Raw genomic sequence first — 22835 nt, 5'->3', positions numbered from 1 at the left:
GAGTACTAGGACAACTTGAAGACACAGAAGTTATGAATTCCTTACAAATGAACATGGAGTCTCTAGCTTTAGGCTACAGAAGTTCAGGTTCATCCATATAAGGGAACACTTAAGGGATGCTATTGTAATAAGTGCTGTGTCAATGGGATAATTTAATGCTGAAGAGTTTTATGACATAAAGATTCACGCTTATATGATATCACACCTCAAAGCAGTTCACATACTGCAAATTACTTGAGGTGCAGTAACTGTATTAGAGACAAACATGCAACCATTTATCTGCAAGCTCACAAGTCCACAGAAAGCATGTTTAGAGCAATGGGTTTCTGTACATAGAAATCTACATCAAACTTTTTAAAGAACTTTTGTTGCAAACTTATTCATATTGTCTTGTGCCAATTTAAAATTTGTGGTGTCCAGGAAATTAAACTTTTTCATATGTATTGTGGATTTAATGGCACAGGAATGATTGTTGAGGATATTGATGAATTCCACTAGCGACATTTCCGTTAAAGTACAAATATTCCATACACCAACGCAAATATCGGAGGTATTGTTAATACATGACTGCACTAACTAATAAGGGAGTTAATGAGAATGAGAAAGGACCCTCTGGAAATAAAAATGTTGCCCCTGAAAATAAAGAATTAGCTGTCAAGAAAATCTCAAAAAAGAAATGTTGACCCTTGTTATCAACATGTAGCATTGGAAGGCTGAGTCACAGTGGCTCAATTACTTTTGTGGAGAGCTCAGAGAAGGACTCCTGTTCCTCCTGGAACATCTGGACAACAAGGCCACCTACGCCACCTGCTCATTGACTGACAGCTCTGCCTTCAACACCATTATCCCCTCCAGACTGATCTCAAAACTCCGTGACCTTGGTCTCGGCTCCGCCTTCTGCAACTGGATCATAGAATCCCTACATTGTGGAAGCAGGCCATTCAGCCCATCGAGTCGACACTGACCCTCCGAATACCATCCCATCCAGACTCATGCCCTACCCTATTCCTGCATTTCCCACCCTAGAAACTATGGGCAATTATCATGGCCAATCCACCTAACCTGCACATCTTTGGATTGTGGGAGAAAACCCACGCAGATACGGGGAGAACATGCAAACTCCACACAGGCAGTCACCCGAGGCTGGAATCGAACCCAAGTCTCTGGCACAGTGAGGCAGCAGTGCTAACCACTGAGCCACCGTGCTGCCCAAATCCTCAGCTTTCTGACTCACAGGCCACAATCAGTGAGGATAGGTAACTGCACCTCCTCCACAAAAACACTCAACACTGGAGCCCCCCAAGGATGCGTTCTCAGCCCCCTACTGTACTCCCTGTACACCTATGACTGTGTTGCCAAATTCCAAATGAACGCCATCTACAAGTTCGCTGACGACACCACCATAGAGGGATGGATATCTAATAATGACGAGTCAAAATACAGAAGGGAGATAAAGGGTTTGGTGACATGGTGCAATGAGAAAACCTCTCTCTCAACATTTGCAAAACCAAAGAACTGATTATTGACTTCAGAAAGAAAGGAGGAGAACGCACTCCCATCTACAACAATGGAACTGACGTTGGAGGGTAGAGACCGTCAAGTTCCTTGGAGTGATGTTAATCAACAAACTGTCCTGGACTTCCCATGTAGATACGACAGTCAAGAAGACATAATAATGCCTTTTCTTCCTCAGGCGGCTCAGGAAATTTGGCACGTCCATAAGGTCCTTCGCCAAATTCTACAGATGCACCATTGAAAGCATACTGTCCGGGTGCATAACGGCCTGGTACGGCAACTGCTCTGCCCAGGACCGTAAGAAACTACAGAAGATAGTGTACACAGCCCAAACCATCATGGAAGCCAACCTTCCATCCATGGACTCCATTTACACAGCTTGCTGTCACAGAAAGATTGCTAACATTATCAAAGACCCATCGCAAGTGGTAATGGTCTCCTACAACCTCTTCTGTCAGGCAAAAGATACAGAAGCCTGAACACATACACCAGCAGGTTCAGGAACAGCTTTCTCCCAGCCGTTATCAGACTGATGAATGGACTCTCCAGCCTCAAATAGTGATGATCTCGCTAATGGTGATCTTGCTTAGCACATGCCTTGAGCAATGTAACCTGTATGCCTCTGTCTAAGTCTTTTGGATCTGTACATCCTGTGCTTACTATGATCTGCCTGTACTGCGTATAAACTAAGCTTTTCACTGTACTTTGGTACATGTGACAATAAATCAATCAATCAATCAATCAATCATGGCTTACCTCATATGTCTTCGGGTCTGTTTCAGGCGTCTATCTGTAAAACTGATCACAGTGTGCACTGCATCAGCTGCGACTATTTCTGTTCTAAATTGATGGTCAGGTTCCAACAGAAATCACTGGAACTGTAAAATATAAAAAGACAGTGCTGAAGAAACTCAGCAGGTCTGGCAGCATCAGTGGAGAGATAAACAGAGTTCGCATTTCGAGTCCAATGTTATGTGATGCGCATGTATTTTCTGTGTCTCCAACAGTAAAGATCAAACTCTGCTGCCCCGAATGGAGGTGAGTGAATGATATAGCCTGTGAGAAAATAATTCGAGTGAAAATCAAAGAACTGCGGATACACTCAATCAGTATCAAAAACAGAAATTGTTGGAAAAGCTCAGCAGGTCTGGCAGGATCTGTGGAGAGAAATCAGAGTTAACGTTTCAGTTCGATTGACCTTCCCCAGAACAGTTCGGAGGAAGAGTCACTCGACCCAAACGTTAACTCTGATTTCTCTCTACAGATGCTGCCAGACCTGCTGAAATAATCAGAGTGCCTTTTTTTTTAAGGGTATACAAGTTTTCAGAGGTAGAAAAACATTGCCTAATGTGTGGAGAAATCAATAAGAAACATGCAATATTTTACCAAAAAAAGCCATAGAAAACCTTTAAAACAGTATCAATGAAATGAAAAGATAATTTGTAAGACCATGAATAAATGAACAAGGCAAAATGGTACATTTTAATTCATCCATCCAGAGAGAGTGTGAAGTGCGTTTCCATTTGTCCTAACCCCCATTGAGACTGATACTTTTAAAAAATAGACATTTCACCTTCTGTTGAATGACTGAAAGGATCATATGGAAAATTGCAAGTTTTAAGGCTTTTACTGTGACAAGGAAACTAAAAGCAATAGTGACCAAACGTCATTTCAGTAGATAACATATACTCTAAACTACAGAAAAAAATCCCCAATGTAACCTCTACAACCAATATTTTGTTGCCATTTTACCCTGTCACCTAAGTGTATCCTTCATTCTCCAGGATTCAGTCCAAATGCATTCTTTCAAGGTCTTAGCGAAAATTTGGATTGTGGATGCAATTGTTCGTTTGCTCGCCGAGCTGGTTGTTCAGTGGTGTGCAGACGTGTCGTTGCCATTCTAGGCAACATCATCAGTGCGACCTCTAATCGAAGCATTAGTGTTCTGCTCTGTTCCAAATTTATATGATCCTTTGGTTCGGTGACAATTCGGAGAGAAATGGTTCACTCACTGTCAGCACAAACCTCAGGTGATTGTTTAAGAATGCCAAACAGTCCTGGCAAAACAACCTGCTCCCCTCTTTAACCTTTATCATCCAACACATAATGGCTTGTATTTGGCAGAACAGATCACATGGCCCCTCATGTTCCAGGTTTACCCTATAATTAGTGCACAGACCGGTAACAAACTCATATTAGTAACACATTATAGCATCCAGCTGTTTCCAAAATGATTCCAGGGTTTTTGCCTCCTCTGCAGTATCTGGAAAGCTATTCCATAATTCCATTAGAATTTTCTGATATCCATCCTAAACTTGCTTTCTCCTTGCTTGAACTGATGTGTATTCTTTTTACCATATTTTGGGTTAATGTTTTCTAGACCCTTAGCAGTGAGATATCCTACAATAAGATTAGAAATCTGGTGACTCCTTTTGGGGTTGAAAAGTCCAAGTCCCTCTAGTATTTTCCCACAACTTATCCCCACCACTAGGGATCAGCTTCCTGCCTTTGTATTATCTCTGCACCAAAAGCCCCTTGTTTCTTGGCACTGAGAACTAGACATTCAAGATGCAGTCTGATCATATCCCTGTAAACTTTGATTATTATCTCCTCTGACTTGAACACTACTGTTTTGGTTGACTTAGTTCAACATTCGATTGGCTTCATTGTTTGGTGATCTACATTTGTTGGACATCTTGGGCACTAAATCTATGGACCCTCGCTTCTTTCAACTTCATCCTCGCCTATTTCAACACAAATACATATATTGCTGACGTTGCCCTCTAGGTATAGCACAGTATTCATTTTTGCATCAAATTATATCTGTATTGATCTTCTCACTTCTATATTTTGTGCAATTTATTCTGTAATTTCTGAGCTGCCTCTCTAAAGCTATCAGTCCTGTGCAAACATCATGTGCAAATGGCCCCAGTCACTCTGCAGTGAACTATTCCACTCATTACTTATCTCCACCGTCACGTAACTCCTTGAAAGAGAATTTATCGCTACCAACCTTTCAACCAATTTCTAATTGAATCCCAGCAGTTACCCTGAATCCTAACAATCCTGAGTATAATTAATGGATTTTCCAGCGGAGCTTTATCGAAGTTTTTTTGGAAGTCAAGCAAGACCACATCATATGGCTTCCCAAAGTTGATTTAAGTTATCAATTCCTCATAGGAATCTATGAAGTTGATGGATATTGGCAGCATTTTGATGTGCTTCTAATCAGCTAGCACCTTTTCAGATTCATTTGCAGTTCACTTTGTAATGTTACCATCTCCGAGTTAGAAAATTGGGGTTCAAGACTCACTCTGAGCTTTGAGTACAACAATCTAAGCTGACGCTCCAGCACTATTGTGCTATACTGTAGAAATGTTGAAATAAGGTTCAGCTTGTCCTCTTAGCTGGATGCAAATCATTTCCTGCTACTATATTGGAGAACAGCAAATGAGGTATCCCCCAGAATCCATACTATTACTTAAAATTAATCAACATCACAACATTCATTACCATATGACCAATTGGGTGAGTTTACTGATGCTAGTATTTTACATTAAATAGTAACTGTGCATTATGAATACCTCATTGAGAATAATGTTCGCCCTTGGGATACCGAATGGCCACAAAAGATGCTATATAATTGCCAAGCTTTGCTTTAGAGTTCATTGAGTTCCTCATAGCTCGGAAGTGAGTTAGAATATCAGAAAAACAGTTTAATTACACTGTGTACAGGTACAGTCATATTTTAGAAGCAAACTCCAATCAGTATGTTCCTGTTAATGGACATGCTTTGGTGCTTCATTTAGTATTTGCTTTGACATTCAGGTGGACTTAGCACAAAACAGAATTCAAATAATGACAGACTTTGTACGTTATATAATTAGTAGATACTGCACATTCAATCAGACCTCAAGAATGCTGCCAAACTTAGGCTGATATAAAACAAGCTGCAATTTAAAGTCATGACACCCTGTTTAAGTTTCCATTTCCAGCCTTTGCAGGAATTTTGTTTGCAAAACAGCTATAATTTACAGCATAAAGCAACATTTTATGGTCACTAACGGGCAAATTGAGTATTGCAATCGGTATATTTAAAGATATCAAGCTATCTCACAGTCTTAAAACAAAGAATGAAGGGATAACTCAAGTGCTGGATCATGCGGATAAAGTTTTTTTTAATCCCTTTTGTAGTAGAGCCTCTGGAATTCCATGCTGTTTTTGGACTTTCCATGGATTTGAATTCCTATCTTGGTAGTTTGTAATTCCAAAATCTACTATGGCAGTTTGTGAACTTTAATTCAGTTGATTAAAAAGATCAGGAATAAGAAGATCGATCACATCAGTAATGGTAACAATGAAGTTTTTGGATTGGGTGGTTAATGGGAAAGAAGGCACATTGATCCTGGTTGGATCCAAAAAAGCCTAGCAAGTTACTCAATTGCATCAAACTATGAGAAAGATGAAGAAAATTGCAGAATTGCTACCGCAGAGAGCGAGGCCAGTCGATATGAAGCACCTATGTCAGCTCCTGGAATAAATAATGCACCAAGATGCCATTACTCTGCCTTTTTCCTTTATCCCTTCCTTTTCAATCATATTCCAGTTCCCACCTGAATACCTCAACCGAATCTTCCTCCACCACACTCTTAGGCAGCATGCTCTTGATATTAACCACTTGCTGCTTGAAAATGTTACTCCTCATGTCGCCATTGCTTTTTTCGCTAATTATTTTTAATCTATGTCCTATCATTTTGGACTCTTCCATCAAAGGGAAAAGGTTCTTCCTATGTACTTAGAATAGACCCCTCAAGATTTTGATCACATTTATCAAATCTCACCTTAATCTTCTCTTCTCCAAGAACAGTCTCAACTTCTCCAATCGTAACTGAGTTTCTTCATCACAAAATCACAGAATTGTTATGGTACAATAGAAGGTATTCAACCAATCACATCTGCACCAGCTCTCCAAAAGAATACTGTGAACAAGTGCCACTCACTTACCCTTTCCCCATTATCCTGCACACTGTTTCTATTCAAACAATCATCTAATGCTCTCTTGAATGCTTTGATTGGACCTGCATCCAGCACACTTACATTCCACTGCATTCCAGATCCTAAGTACTTGCTTTGTCAAAAAAAGATTTTTCTCAACTTGCATATGCTTCTTTTACAAATCACTTTAAATCCGTGCCTGCTTGTTTTTGATTGTTTTACAAATGGGAACAGTTTCTCTTTATCTATTCTGTCCATACAACTCATGATTTAAAAAATATACTTCTAACAAATCTCTTCTTAGCCTTCTCCTCTCCAAGAGAAACAGTCCCGACTTCTCCGCACTATTTTCGGAACTGAAGTTTCTCTTCCCTGGAATCGTTCTTATAAACCTCTTCTGCACTCTCTCCAGTGCATTCACAGCCTTCCTGAACTGTACAGAATACTTCAGCTAAGGTCTAATAAATGTAACATACAGGGTGCAGCACAACCTCATGCTCTTGTACTGCATGCCCTAATTAATAGACCTGAAGTTATTGTATGTTTTTTTAACAGCCATCTCTATCTTTTTGGCACCATTAATGACTAATGTACATATTCACTTAAATCTCTCTGTTCCTGTACACCCTTTAGAATGGTATCTTTTGTTTTATACTGTCTCTCCATTTTTTTTTGTACCAACATGCATCACCTGCCTTGAACTTGTCAGCCAAATATCTGCCCACTCCACCAACTTGTCAATGTGCTTTTGAAGTTCTGCGCTGTACTCTTGACAATTTACTATTCTTCCAAGTTTTGCATAATTTACAAACTTTGAAATTATCCCTTGCACACCAGAACCCAGATCATTAAAATTTATCAGGAAAAGCAAGGCTCCCGATATCAAAGCGTGGGGAACTCCATTCCGGTTCAGAAAGTATTCATGAACCAGAACTCTCTGTATCCTATCACTCAGTCAATTCTGATTCTACTTTGTGACTGTCCCTTTTATTCCATAAGCTATAACTTTGCTCACAAGTCTGTTGTGTGGTACTTTATCAAATGCCTTTTGGAACTCCACGCAAGCCACATCATCAACACACACTATTACCTCTTCAAACAACTCCAGCAAGTTCATAGAACCCCTACAGTGTGGAAACAGGGCTGTTGGCCCAACAAGTCCACACTGACCCTCAGGACATCCCACCCAGACCCATTCCCCAAACCCACCTAATCTACACATCCCTGAACACTACAGGCAATTTTGGCATGGGCAACCCACCCCAGCCTATATATCTTTGGACTGTGGGAGGAAACTGGAGCACCCAGAGGAAACCCACACAGACATGGGGAGAATGTGCAAACTCCACACAGACAGTTGCCTGAGGGGGAATCGAACCCAGGCCCCTGGCACTGTGAGGCAGCAGTGCTAACAACTGTGCCACTGTGCCACTCCTATTTAAGACACTTTTCTCTTAACAATTCAATGCTGACTAAAAAAAAGTAATGAAACACCTCTTTCTCCATCTCCTCTAACTCACTCAACTCACTAAACTCCTTACATTTTGTTTGAGCCATTCTCATGAATCTTTTCAGTACCTTCTCTTGTGCTTTCACATCCTTCCTAAAGTCTGGCATCCAGAATGCATACATACTTCAGTCTAAGCCGAACCAGAGGTTTACACAAGTTTATCACTACCTCTTTGTTCTAGAAAGTTATGTTCCTATTCGTAAAACTCATTACATTTTATGCGTTTCCTAACTGCACTCTCAGCCGACATTAATAATAAAGATTATTAAGGCCACCTCACATCAAGCAAGGTGTTTGAGTTTGGCACGATAAAGGCAGACTCAGCTCAGCTAACATTGCAAAGTCCTGCTCATTGGCATTTGTAGGAGAGTTGTCCCTGCAGGCTGGTCAAATGCTTAACCATTCTCACAAAATCAAATCTGTCTCCATCACCGGCGTGTCTGGGTATTTCTGGTCACATTGGTGACAGTCAGGAGGCAATGTCCCTGGAATTCTTCAACATTAATTTCAGTTCCTGTGAAGTCAAGAACATGGGCAAAGAAATGAGGGATGATGAGTTTGCTGATGAATCATTGCCATGCCATGTTGAACACCAGTTGAAAGAAGAACCAAGTGTAGCAAGGACTCTAACTGAATCACAGAATTGTCACAGTGCAAGGAAGCCCTTTGGCTCTTTGTGTCTGCAATGGCTGTCTGAGTATTTTAACTTTGTGCCACTCTCCTGCCTTAATCATGTAAGCCTGCATGTCATTTCTATTTAAATCATTATCCAATCTCCTCTGGAATGCCTCAATTGAACCTGCCTCCAACATACTTCCAGGCAGTGCATTCTAGACCCTAACTATTCACTGTGTGATAACGTAAAAATCTGGTTTTGCATTTGTTTATTTAAGAAAACCTTTTCAATTCTTCAATGTCTGTAACAAAGAATAGCTCAGTAGCATCATTACTGACCAAGCTGATAAAGTCCTGAAGGACAAATCTGACCAACTGAGGTTGCAGAATGCAGTGACTGAGCTGACATGAAGAAAAATAAACTGAATAGGTCTCTTCTCAACAGTCTTCATGGCTTAGATAAGTCTATCTAGACAGTATTGATAAGAATGATTGTCAGTTTATATGGATTTTGTGCCCAGTTCTCAAGCTGAGGATACTGTTTTACACTTTGTGTGGTACTACCATGTTAAAAATGAGATAGAACCAAAACAGAAAAACCCTAAAAAAGACAAAACCCCAAACAAAAAAAAAACAAAAATATTTTGCACAACTTCTCCTCTAAATCATCTCATTTTATTCATGTCAGACAGTTAGCCATGGAAGTGCCTGTATGGGCCCCACTTATGCCTGTCTCTTTGTGGGGTACATGGAACATTCCCTCTTTCAGTCTCATTCTGACTCCCAACCACAACACTTTCTCTGGTTTTTTGATGTCATTATCAGTGCTGCTTCCCTCTCTTATCTGGAAATGTAAAAGTTTATGTATTTTACTTCCAATTTCTACCTGCTCTCACCTTCCCCTGGTCCACCTCTGACTCCTCCTTTCCCTTCCTCGACATCTCCATTTCTACTTCTGGGGATAGGCTGGCCACCAATATCCACTACAAACCCACCGACTCCTACAGTTACCATGACTATACATCCTCACATCCTGCTTCCTATAAAGACTCTATTCCATTCTCCCAGTTCCTCCATCTCCATCACATCTGTTCTGATGACACCAACTTCAACAAGGGGGTCTCGAAAATGTCCACCTTTTTCCTCAACCAAGGTTCCCTATCATTGTGGTTGACAGGGCCCTCAACCTGCCAACTCATTTCCCACATTTCAACCCTCACCCTCTTTCTTCCTTCCCTCAACAGCCATAAGGTCCCCCTCATCTTCACCTACCATCCCACCAGCACCAAACATCCAGAGGATCATTATCTGCCACTTCCACCACCTCCAGTGAGATGTCACCACCAGACACATATTCCCCTCCCCTCCCTTGTCAGCCTTCTGCAGGGACCACTCCCTCTGGGACACATTGGTCCACTCCTCCTCCATTCCCAACACTGCCCACAGCCCCATGTCACCTTCCCATGCAAACACAACATGGTGCAACACCTGCCCATTTACTTTCCCCTTCCCTACTATCCCAGGCTCCAGACACACCTTCCAGGTGAAGCAACTTTTTACCTGCACTGCACTTCACTCCGTCTCCTCTACTGCATTCATTGCTCACAGTGTGGTGTACACTGGGGAGATGAAGCACAGACTGAGTGACCACTTTGCAAAAACCTATGTTCGCTCCTCGAAAATGACCCTGAGCTTCCAGTTGCCTGCCATTTCAACAGAGCACCTTGTTCCTTGGTTGACTTCTCTGTTCCAGGCTTGCTGCAGTGCTATAGTGAAGCTCAGCTCAAACTGGAAGAACAGCACCTCATTTTCTCTTTGGGGTCCCTTCAGGACTCAATATTGATTTCAATAATTTTAGGGCTTGAGCACCTTCTCCCATGTCCTTACCCCAAACATCAGACACCAGGTATTGTCATCACATCAGTTGCTACCACAACAATTCCATTGTCAGCTACTAATAGCCCTCATTAGCAACTATTCATTCTCCCAGGCTGACTTTTACCCATCCCTTCGTCTGTTCAATTGTTTTTCACTCTTTTTGGGATCTGTTCTGAAGAAGGGGCACTGGTCTCAAAATGTAACTCTGCTTTCTCTCCACAGACCTGCTGGGTTTCCTTGGCACTTTCTGTTTTCATTTCGGATTTCCAACATTCACAGTATGTTGCTTTTATTCCAGTGACGTCTTCAATAGTTACACCTGTCTGGTTGGTCAATAATGGTTTGTCCCTTGACCAGTGTTTGGAAGCTGTTTGCTTCTAGACTGGTTATTCTCTGGGAGATTAGCAATCCCCACCACTCTTCTAATGAAGTTGAGGTTGAGGTAATGTGTACACAAAAATGAAGATTTTTGTTTGCGATCAATCATTTCTTCCTTTCCCGTCCTACATTCATCCTTCACCATTGGGATGTATCTTTGCTGTGAGCCATGAAATAGTTTCTTAACATCTGCCATTTTACCTCAATTGCTGCTTTGATTAAACTCCTTACCCAGCCCACCACAGTCAATTCTATTCCATGTAATCACCCTCAATTGAAGTTATGTCTGACCTGAGTTTCTTCCTCTCAAACTAAGGGCCAAATTTGATTATGTTACGGTCACTGCTCCCTAGGGGGTCTTCTACTCTGAGCACCTTTATTAAGTCTGGCTCATTACATCTTACCAGACTCAAATTAGTCTGATCCCTGGTTGGATTCATAATATATTCTTCTAGAAAACTGTCCGAAATACATTCTATGAATTCCTCCATGTGGCTTCCTTTGCCAATTTGATTTTCCCAATCTATGTGAAGAATGAAGTCATTCATGATTAATGTGCCCGCCTTTTCTACATGCCTTCATGTTCTCTTAATTTGTTCTCTTAATTAGGAGGCCTATAGGCTACTCCCATCAATGACTTCTTATTATTATTTCTTAACTCTACGTATGGATCTTATATCATCCAGCCAGAGATAATTTCTTCCTTTCATACTGAGCCCATCTTGTATGAGTAAAGCCCATCCATTCCTGCCTGTTGTTTTGAAAGGTTACACACTCCTGAAAATTTAGTTCCCAGCTTAGATCTTGCAACATGTCTCTGTATGGACACCATAAGATTGCAGCAGTCAGGGCAATACTACATAAAGAATCATGGAATCACTACAGTATGGAAGCAGGCCATTCCACCCATCGAATCCACACTGACCCTCTGAAGAGCATCCCACCCAGACCCACCCCCTACCCTATCACTGTAACCCTGCATATATCCAATGGCTAATCCACCTGATCTACACATACCTGGGTACTCTGGGCAATTTAGCATAGATGATGCACCTAACCTGTACATCTTTGGACTGTAGGAGGAAAGCAGAACATCTGGAGGAAACCCACACAGACACAGGGAGAATGTGCAAACTCCACACAGACAGTCACCCATAGGGTAGAATCAAACCTGGGTCCTTGGTGCCGCGAGGCAACAGTGCTAACCACTGAGCCACCGTACCACCAACACTGGCCAATGAAGAAGATTCTACACAGCTTTTGAAAAGTCAGCTCATCTTGTAAGTAATTGTCAAAGAGATCTTAAAGTCCCAGGACAGCCTATAAATTCTTTGCAAGGATAGTGCATAACATCGGTGGGTAATTTTACTGTTGTTGTACCTCATTTTTCCATCATTCAAGCTGTAGCAAAGTTCAAGCTGACTTATGGCCATGGAAGAAAACCATAAATGCTGCAATAGTTGAAATATGGAGGAAACTTATGAGATCCAAAAATCTTCAGATAGTCTAAGTAGCAGGCAGTCAAGACTGAGCTCAGGTCTCAGTAGGAAAAAATAAGCCAAAAGAGAAAGAGTGAAAAAAATCACTACCTTACAAAGTATCTAGCACCTTTGCCTTGCTCAGTTGATAAGGATAGGGGCTGTGCCGCATATTTTGTGAACTAACTTAACTATGGTCCAATGGAGCAGGAGTCAAGTGTTTACTTTGTTATTGGATTGACTGGTACATGGAATCAAATGAGTCCACTGCAGGAACTCAGTGGGCAAATCACAAAAAGGGTCAAAAATATGGGGAAGCAAGCCCGAGGCAAAAGGGTTAAACCTAAATTTCCTCGTTAAAAATCTTACCACATGTCCAAAAGCTGCTGGTGTTCTGAAACTACACAGAAATTTAGGTTCTTGTATTTTGATTGGTACATGCTGCAGACCCAGAAGCCAAACACTTAATCAAGCATCTCTCTACTTTCCACTTCAAGCCTTAAAACCATCAAAGGGCTTAATTTCAAACTTTCCATTTACCAGTACATTCCAGTTACTTTACACAATCTGGAGTGCCTAAAACAGCATAAATTGTTCCATACAACACATCTCATCATTACAGTGTCCTAAAATTTGTTTAACACACCACTTAGGGAGTAGATGCCAGAGTGACGTTTAGTAAAAACATTTGTGGATCTCAAACACACTACCTCATAGATCATCTGTTAACCTGGTATAATGCACTGATGTAATTGGACATTGGTAATCTAATGCATTGCATATTGTATGCCAGGTTACCTGAACCATTGCCTGGTGCCTCATGGTCTGTGAGAATGCAGAATCTGACCCCATTCTAGCTCCTCTGGCTGGCTGACCAAACCACTCTTAGGACTCTTGTCATTTCACCTCCTCTGCACACAGATTCCAGAGTCATTGAGATCCACAGCACAGAAAAAGGCCCTTTGGCCCATCGAGTCTGCACCAATCAGAAGCATGCACCTAACTACTCTGGTCCCATTTTCCAACCCTTGGCCCATAGCTTTGTATGCCTTGGCATTGCAAATGCAAATCTAAATACTTTGGAAATGTTATGAGGGTTTCTGTCTCTATCTCCCTTACAGGCAGTTTGACTTCCAGATTGCCAACAGAGTCTGGTTGAAAAAAAACTCCTCACATTGCCTCCTGCCCCTTACCTCAAAACTATGCCCCAGTCACTGAATGTTCCACCAGGAGCAAAAGTTTCTTTCTGTCTGTACCCCACATAATTTTATACATTTCAATCACATTCCCCCCTCAGTCTGCTCTCCTCCAAGGAAAATAACCCCAGTCAGTCCAATCTCTCTTCATCACTAATACTATCCATCCCAGGCAACAGCTTGGTAAATGTCTGCATCCTCTCCAGTCTTATAATGTGGATTTCAATACCGCACACAATACTCTAGCTGTGGTCTAATCAATGTTTACACAATTCCAGTATAACCTCTCTGCTCTTACACTCTATGCCTCAACTAATGAAGGCATGTTGTCTATCTGCTCCTTAAAACAAGTTAGACAATTCCAACCAGAATGTTATGAATGCATTTTCCCAGGTGTCCCACAATACGGAAGCAGTCAAATCACTACAAACACAAGCTGGTACCATATAAAACGGTCCCAACTTGTTACAATAATCTTCAATACTAAACATACTATCTCTAATCCTATTCGGCCCCTTAAGGTTACAAGACCTCCCAAATGTCTTGCAGATTTACGCAGCCGCTGTCTCTCCGGCTCTGTCTCTGAGTGTGTGAAGTTGCTTTCTCTTTTCTCTCTCTCTCTCTGTCTCTCTGGATGGTCAGCTGGTCTCCTCGGAAGGCCTCCAGAAAATTCAAGACAGCAGCCTGTAGCTGAACCTTCTTTCCAAACCTTTTTAGGTAGTTTTCTGGTACTTTCTATAGTTTTGCCAATCAGGGAATCACTCTTAATAGTTTGAAACAAGAGTCAATCATTTTGATGGCATGCCACTGTTAGTTTCTTTGTGAAGCAGGACCCGGTGCCTTTCTGTCTGGGTCATCCTTTGTTTCGTGGACAAGTTGTTGAGAGTCTGTCTATCCAGGATAATTGCAGCCTTTTACATTATACTAATGTCATTAACACCTGGCTGCCATGTTTGCACTGTATCTGGTGTGTGAATTTTGCTATTTCAGAGTTTTACATGGCCAATGGACCCAATATCTCTTGCTGTTTGGCCAAGTTAGCAATCTATCTGCTACAGGCAAGTATCTCATATGCATTCTTAACCACTTTATTTGCTTATCCTGTTACCTTCATTATCTGTCATGACCATCATGGCCCATCCCAGTAATGGACCCTCAGCAACTGACTGATGTCAGCTGTGTACTTGAGAAAGTCTCTCGACACACAAGGTTCCTCCCTCTACTAATCAGCTCCTCCTTCCCCGATGCTGGGACTCCCATAATGGGCCAAGCACAGTTTAGTGCCTCCTCCTCCAGGACAATGTCTAATTTCAACTGGCCTCACTTCACAATCCAAGTTGGACTTGTGTCTACTCCATCACCATGCTGCTATAAGGTCAGGCAGACACTCAATTCAACTGTGAAAGGGTCCTACTGTTAAACATATATACTTCTGGGTGGTTCCTCACTGTAGATTCTTCACCGGGGCAAGGACCAGGGGAATTTATGGGGACCCATTGTGCCTGGGTTAGGGGCATGGCCACTGTTCTCCAGTCAGGGGCCAGAGACCTGATCCAGAAGCAGCACTGGGGACTGTTATTTCTATCCCTGTCCTTGTTCGTCAGCACCACACCCTGTCAAAAGCTGTTCTCCCCCACCACACTGTCCCACCACCCTCAAGTCCTTTCCCACATCACTTTTTTGGAGGGACTGTTGAGGGGCAACATGTACATGAGGAAGGCAAGGAAGCTAAGGGCAAATCCTTGGAAGACCCAGGATTGAGTGAAGAAAGATAAAGAAACCATTGCTGGGCTATGTTGGATGTACTGGAATTAATCTACAAGAGGAGAGTTAGATATATTAATGGCTATGCCTATTTGCATTACAGGGAACTGCTTGCAAAGTCCCTGATATCAGAAACATCTGTGCATTTTCTGGGAAAGTTGCAGGATGTTCTGGGATAGAAGTACAAGATGCAGAGATCCTTCAGCAGACACAGGGCTGGGAATAGACTGAACAGCTCCCATAATATATTTGACTCTAGTCTTTCACTCTCCCTCTTTCTCCCTTGGCTTGCTTCTGATTTTCTAGCACTTATATTGGTTGGAAAGTCTCCCTTTCAAAAAAAAATTGTTTAAATTACGGGCCTGTTCTCAGCAAAAAAAACCTCAAACTAAGAGGCATCTGGATGATAATGTGAATAGGGCGGAATTAGAGGGATACAGACTGAACAAGGGCAGAAGGTTTGTTTTTTAGATTAGTCAGGCATGATGATCAGCACAGGTTTGGAGGGCCGATGGGCCTGTTCCTATGCTGTACTTCTCTTTTGTTCTTTTTCATTCTATTCAGAAGCACATTTCTGTTTCTAAATGCAATGGGGTGTGAAAAACATGAAGAATAAGCAGGCTACAGAATAAGACATTTTACAAAAAATTGCGAGAGTGATATATTCCCAGGATATGTTATGTGCTGAAAAGCTACTGGGCTGGCCTAGGGGAGGCCATGACCTTCAATGCCAATTTACTCCATGTTTAGCATAAGATGATGCTTTGCTGGAGGAGTCGAAGAATGTCCCAGACAATCATTGAGGTTCTGACTAACAACTGAATTGACTGATTTTGCTCATTAATGAAGATGTATGGTGCTTCAATTAATATCTCCTAACAGTGTCCTGCTGAACAAGCGATAACAAGCCATTGCTAAGGATATCAAGTGCCACTTAAGGCTATGTTCAATTTTCTCTGTCCACTTGCAGCTGACAGTTTAAGATTTCAGAGACATATCAGGATAATTTCTGAGACACTTGGTCAAGATTTCATTGACACTCTATCAACGTTTATTCCGGAAATTTTCTGAGGATTAGGAGAGAGATTGCTGCGCTACCCTACTCTATTTGGAATCCTTCAACAGTGAAAGAAAATGAGCATCCTAAGGGTCTCCCATGGTCTGGACGAGCAGCGACAGGGAGGGCTTGAGTTTAAACAAAGCAGCATCATCTAATGCAACAGAGGGGCACAGCAGAGTGAAGTAACTCCATGGAGGCTGGTATCTCGTCACCATCACCCTTTTCTTACACAGTACATAGACTCTGATCAGCTAGCTCACAGCCCATCCCGAGAATGAGGAGAATCCCTGAGATTCCTGTTTATATCCGTCAGTCAGGGCCCCCCTGATTGGCCCAGGTTAACAGCCCCAATCAGGGAACTCATACTCAATGAGATCAACCTAACCAACCACAGAGAGCTTGGTGGCTTAAAGGCTCCATTCCGAAGGTACACAACACCGGTCCTCCTCTGGGTCCTCAGCACCACGGTGTCCGGTACTACATTCATAAACGGTGCACATTTCTCCTCAGTCACGAATCCATCCTGGAAATGTTGCCAATGCTGGCTACCACCTGTAAAATCATTGCACCAGTGCATTCCACATTTTCAACAGAAATGGATACGTGGAGGTTACTATTCAACGCTTGAGTGCTAAATCTGTCTGTTTTAAAACCCCAATGCAAGTTCAATCCTAAGCTTGTCACTAATTGCTGAACACTTTGTGTTACAATTTTAGGGCCTAAACTCTCCCATGTCCTAGCCCCTACCCCACACACCAGGCCTTGTTATCACGTAGCCTGCCATAATACATTACTTATTGTTAGTCACTAACAGGCCCCATTAACAACTATTCACCCTCCTAGTCAGATCATTATCAGACTCCTTGGTCTGTCCAACTGCTCTTCTGTCTCTTTGGGCCCTATTCTTTATCCTAGCATTTACTCTCTACCCCATCCCCCTCCCCTATTTTCTGCATATAAACCAACATTTTCCTAACAACCATCAGTTCTGAGAAAGAGTCACCAGAACCGAAACATTAACTCTGATTTTTCTTCACAGATGCTGCCAGATCTGCTGAGCTTTTCCAGCAACTCCCGTTTTTGTACAGTACCATCTCCATTGGGAGAAGTTTGAAAACCTCAGTAATGACAACGATGAGCTTTCCAATAGACGTAACGAAGGGGAAGGATGGGGAGTTTGTCAAGACCTTTATTTTATTTCCTGCGTTATTGATTATGGACTAAAATTGCGAAGGGACTGTTTTAACAACAGAGGGCTGAGGAAGAGAATAAAAGCATGTTACTGAAGCTCATTGTAATACACGTTTACACAGTTGCTTTGGACAGGTGTAAGAGGAGATGGCATGGCAGTAGCATGTGTATGCCAATTGAAATTCGGCTGGTAACAGTTTGCTGATTGGTTTGTGTGACCGGGTATGGATACCGAAGGTCATCAACCTGACAACAATCCTCTGATTGGTTCTTGGGTATCTGAAAAGCTAGTGGCTGTGAATAAATTAGAGAGAGGCCCTCAGACCTCTGGGAGGGGAGATGGCATCTCTCTCTGAAGCTAAAGAAAATCAGATGTTTTAGATCAAAAGATGTAAGTTGATGTTTTTAACCAGTAAATCAGAAACTTTATCATTTGTGAACCATTCACTCTGTGCTTCCTGTGAAGAAGTGAAAGAACCTGAAGGAAAATATCATAAGAACATGAGAAGTAGGAGCAAGAGTAGGCCATTCAGCCCCTCAGGACTGCCCTCTCATTTATGGCTGCTCTGCCCCAGGCCTCAATTCCTGGATTGTGCTAGCTCTTTGCTGCTGTCAATACTTCAAAGTCTATTTACCTCCCTCCTTAAATACTTTCAGAGATTGAGTCTCCACAACTCTCCAGGGTAGAGAATTCCAGATATTCACTACCTTTAGAGGATGAAATTATTTTGCATCTCTGTTTTAAATGAATGATCTCTTATTGTGTAATATTTTCCCTAGCTCAAGATTCTCTAGTGGAAACATCTTGTCAATGTCAACCCTGTCAAGATCCCTTCGAAATTTTGATTGTTTCAATAACATTATTCCCCATTCTTCAAAACTCCAATGAATAAACTGTTCAGTTATTCTTGATTAATCAACCCCTTCATCCCAGGAATTATGTGGACTATGACAATGGGAGCTTTCCCCTCCCATTACAAGTTTCTTTCCAGCACAGAAGAGATGTCCTGACTCTTGCCACCAGGTAGGCAACACAGCCTTCAGGACTCGCTGTCTTTGCTGTAAAGAACAGTATCTTTTCTCCTGACAATACTATCCTCTATTGCTACAATATTTGTTTTTTCACTGCTCCCCCCTCCACCGCCTCTTCCTCCAGACCATGGTGCTGTGGTCAGTTTACTCATCCTCCTTGCAGTCTGTACCATTGCTCACACAGGAAACAAGCACCTTGTACCTTTTGGATTGGGGCATTGGCCGATGCTCCTCCAAATTGAAATTCTGGATCCCTATGCCTGCCTCTCATGTAGTCACACCCTCTTGCCCCTGGTTGCAGATCAAATTCGATGTAATTCATCTAAAAGGTGTGACCGCCTCCTGAAGCTGTGTCCAGACCACCTCTCCTCTCTTGATGTGTCACAGTTACAGCAACTCAGACTCCAGCTTATCAGCTCAGAGCCTAAGTGCCTCGAGCAGCCAACATGTGCTACAGTGTAGTCACCATGGATTGTGCTGAGTGAGCTGAAAGACTTGGAAAACAAAAAGAACACCCTATCAAATCCTGAGGACTGTTTTGCCAATAACGTTATTATCCTGTCTACCCATAACAGCAATGTTTTTTTGGACTACCTGAAAATGTGTGTGGGAGGTTTTATTGAGGTTAGAGTTTTAACTAATAGAGTTATAGTTGTTTACCTGTGGTTACTATTTATTTATTTGTAATTAATAGTAGTTCTTCGTTAAACCTGGTCTGTGTTTTCTGTTAACATGAATTTATCAACAGGTAACTGGGGACTCAGCATTCTTTGATATTTTTTAAAAAAAGACATTTGCGATCACTCTGGGAACACTGAGACTTGATTTCTGGTGCACTGCTCCAGTGAGGCCTAGCAGGTCAATGGGACAACAGGGATAGAGATAGAGGTAGGAAGTGGCACTCGAACAGCCAAATTCGCAAGCAGAATCTCATTGTGTCTTCATCTGAATTAGCTGCACAACACTCTTTCAATCTAGAAAATATTACACTGAAAGTAGCAAGGAAGATGAGTAAACTGACCACAGCACCATGGTCTGGAGGAGGAGGCGGTGGAGGGGGGAGCAGTGAAAAAACAAATATTGTAGCGATAGAGGATAGTATTGTCAGGAGAAAAGATACTGTTCTTTACAGTAAAGACAGCGAGTCCTGAAGGCTGTGTTGCCTACCTGGTGGCAAGAGTCAGGACATCTCTTCTGTGCTGGAAAGAAACTTGTAATGGGAGGGGAAAGCTCCCATTGTCATAGTCCACACAGTATTGAGAAGGAGGAGTGTGGTCGGAGTTGCACCTTGTATGTTTTGGCCAACTGAAGGTGCCTTTAGGAGTCAGGAGTCCAGTGCATGGACCATCAGATGCAGCTGCCCTCAATTGCTAGTATAGTGCAGTACTCGCACGCTTTCATTCCAATGGGAGCTCTTGAACTCATTGAGACTCAGTACATTTTTGCCATATTACCACCCCATGATCCTTCAGGTAGCAATGCAGCAAGGGAGGTAAATTTCATGTAGATACCATCACATGGATTGCATAGTCTGGCATTTCGACTGGATACCATTGCCACACAAGGAGAATGCAGGCAAGAGTCTGGTGGTTAAGTGGGCTAGTTGTTTACAGCACCATCTTGCTAAAGGACACATTCGAATGGTTTTGCTTCAAACTCCCTGAAGAGAAGATGGTTATTGCGTACGGGAAGGTGCATTGGCCATGCATTCAGTGGTAACATGCACTGCCACGATGCATATGGCATACACAGGCTACCCCATTGAAGCTGCTTAGGATGCTGCATCCCGTGAATGATGTGATGGTTGTGGAGATCAGGAGTGAAACACTGAGTGTTGGACTCTGGTAGGAATGATGGCACAGGCTGGTGGCATGAAAATCATAGAGAAAGATGGCTATCTGAATAATTCATCTATCTGCAGAAGACTGACCAGCAATGTTGACAACGCTTCAGGATATCCTGGATAATTGTTTCCTATATCTCCCAACTACCCAAGGGCTAGAAGATGTAGGAGCAGAAGTAGGTCATTTAACACAATGAATCTGCTCAGCCAGTCAATGAGATCATGGCTGATCTGATAGTTCTCAATTCCACTATAGCCCTTGAATTTAAAAATTAAAAAATTGTCTATCTCAGCCTTCAATATACTTAATAATCTCACCTCTACAGCCCTTTGTGGTAAAGAACTCCACAGATTCACTACCGTCTGAGAGAAGAAATTCCTCATCTCTGCCTTAAATGTGCAATCTCTGTTAGGAGATTATGCCCTGTTGTCCTAGACTCTCCCACAAGGTGAAATAACCTTTCGGCATCTACTCAGTCAAGTTCCCTAAGAACTTTGTATGCTTCAATTCGGAAACCACTCATTCTTCTACATTCCAATGAATATAGGGCCAACCTATACTCAACCTTTCCCCGTAAGATAGTCTCCCATACCCAGGATCAGCCTAGTGGTCTGCTCTGGACTGACTCCAATGCCAATATTTCTTTTCTTAGACAAGAGGCTCAAAATTGGTTTGCTGTATTCCAGTTGTGGTATGATTGGAGCTTTGTATAATTTTAGCAAGATTTCCCTGTTTTTAAGCTCCACCCCTTTTGAAATAAAGGCCAGCATTCCATTCACCTTCCTTGTTAACCACTGAACTTGTATACTATTTATTTTGTGGTTTATGCATTCCCAAATCCTTCTGTGCTTTAGCTTTCTGTAGTGTTTCTCCATGTAAATAAGATTCAGCTCCTCTAATCTTCCCACCAAAGGGGAAAACCACACATCATATCCCATCAACCGAGCTTTTGCCGACTTGTTCAGCCTGTCTATATCCCCATAAAGTACATTCACTTTCTTCATTTAAAGTATTCGCATATATTGTCAATAACTGTGGCTCCAAACCAGAATCCTATGGCACTCTATGAGTTGCAGATTGCCGTCCTCAAAATCCTCCACATTATCCTAACTCTCTCTCTTCTATTAGTTAGCCAAACCTCTATTCATGCACCTTCTGTGCAGTTGTGACCTTGTGTGCCTTGTTGCTCTGTCTAAGCACCCTATGATCTGTATGTCCTTATTTACTATGATCTGCCTGTTCTGCTCGCAAAACAGAACTTTTCACTGTACTTAGTTACATGTGACAATAATAAAGCAAATCAGATCAAATCAATACACTGTTCTGCAATACCACAGGCACTTATCTTATTAAGGAGCTTAATGTGTGGCACATTATCAAAATCTTTCTGAAAATCTAAATATACTATATCTACTGCTTCCCCTTTACTAGCTAACCCTAACCCTAGGTTCACATATACAAAGAGGGGAACCCCACTTGCTCTGAAAGTGAAACAGTCCTCAATTTCTACACCAATGAACCATTCCAGGGACCCACAGTAGACCTCTGCAGAATTTCACAGCCATCCACTTAGAAATGTATTTGGAGCTCACCAATGCCCTGTTTACTAAAGTTCACCTATTAATTAAATCCCAATTAGATGCTGTGAACCAGGCAGCCAGGGTTTTGCTGCCATTTCAGGATTTCCACAGCGTGTAGTCAGGGACATGCTGTAATCTGGTCTTTCGTGCCATGTCCCAGGTCAGGTTTTTCCAGGACCGATCTTGCACCAGATTTCTTCTGGCGGCTGCAGGCTTCAATTCTGTGCTTGCATCAGAAGAGGCAGGATGTCTGTATGATTTCAGACTAGCCCGCTGCTGTCAAGGAAGCTGGGTCTAAGCTGGCAATGTGGGATTCAGGATTGGAATCTGTGGGATTCCGGATTGATATCTGTGGAATTCAGGATTGGAATCTGTGGGATTCAGGATCAGTATCTGTGGGATTCAGTCTCGGTATCTGTGGGATTCAGGGTCGGTATCTGTGGGATTCAGGCTCGGTATCTGTGGGATTCAGGATCGGTATCTGTGGGATTCAGGCTCGGTATCTGTGGGATTCAGGGTCGGTATCTGTGGGATTCAGGATCGGTATCTGTGGGATTCAGGCTTGGTATCTGTGGGATTCAGGTTCGGTATCTGTGGGATTCAGGCTCGGTATCTGTGGGATTCAGGATCGGTATCTGTGGGATTCAGATTTGGTATCTGTGGGATTCAGGATCGGTATCTGTGGGATTCAGATTTGGTATCTGTGAGATTCAGGATCGGTATCTGTGGGATTCACGGTCGGTATCTGTGGGATTCAGTCTTGGTATCTGTGGGATTCAGGATCGGTATCTGTGGGATT

This window comes from Rhincodon typus, chromosome 3 (genome assembly GCF_021869965.1).
Source record: "Rhincodon typus isolate 14 chromosome 3, sRhiTyp1.1, whole genome shotgun sequence".
In the NCBI taxonomy this organism is placed as follows: domain Eukaryota; kingdom Metazoa; phylum Chordata; class Chondrichthyes; order Orectolobiformes; family Rhincodontidae; genus Rhincodon; species Rhincodon typus.
The sequence above is the reverse complement of the archived record's forward strand: the minus strand, read 5'-3'. Positions refer to the sequence as shown.